This window comes from Austrofundulus limnaeus, unplaced genomic scaffold, assembly GCF_001266775.1.
Source record: "Austrofundulus limnaeus strain Quisiro unplaced genomic scaffold, Austrofundulus_limnaeus-1.0 Scaffold326, whole genome shotgun sequence".
Lineage (NCBI taxonomy): Eukaryota > Metazoa > Chordata > Actinopteri > Cyprinodontiformes > Rivulidae > Austrofundulus > Austrofundulus limnaeus.
In genome coordinates, this window is record NW_013952728.1 from 512,914 (window position 1) to 513,899 (window position 986).

Sequence of the window (986 nt, forward strand, 5' to 3'; positions counted from 1 at the left end):
TGAGCTTCATGTGCAGCTCTGTAATGCTTCTTCTGTGCGTGTAACACGATGCAGATTATTCCAACCTGTTCTGAACCGAACGCAGCAAATTCATCAACTGGATTACGTAAAGCCACAAAAATATGTATTTTTTTCCTTTTGTATTATTTGCATGAATGCCACCAATAAATGTAGCTGCAGGAAAAATGACAAGACAATTTGTGTTACTTTTAAATGGGAAACCTGCTGTGTCATTCAAAGTCTTGACRCTAATTTTGTCCCGTTGGTCCTCTGAGTGAGTCATCAGTAATAAGGTGATGTTTTCATTGAAGGTGCTCTGCTGTGTCACACCATCTCAGAATTATAAAGGTCAGTCATGAAACTGGATCTAAGCAGCGTCCAATGAGACAAAGCCGTTATGTGGACTGATGCTTCATTATAACTAGTTTAACCCACAAAATCAAAAGTGAAATAAGCTCACTTTGTTTGCAATGCCTGGGCTGTGTGTGTGTGTGTATACACATAAGTGCTGGGCATACATAAAAAAATTTTAATTGCGATTAAGCTCGATATTTTTACGCTTAATCTTGATTAATCTCAATTTTTTTTTAGAAACGATCACTACTATGGCTGAATGTGTATGTTTGTATGTTGCAATACATGTGTGACACTACATTTTTGATTTGATTTATTTATTTAACAGGAAAAGAATTTTAAAAATCAAGCCTGACTCAGCATAATTGCTGTTTTACAGCAGGTTCCTGTTCTGCAGCACATAAAACACTCAGAATTACAGCATCACAATCACATCATTATACACCATAGACACAAAGACAAACAAGCATACCAAATGGGATGTTGAAATGTATCCTGGGAGCTTGGTTTGGGGAGGCTTTTTATCCGACAAAACAAATACTTTCTTTGCAATATAATCACACTGTTTTTTCAACATTCTGTGTGTGTGTGTGTGTGTGTGTGTGTGTGTGTGTGTGTGTGTGTGTGTGTGT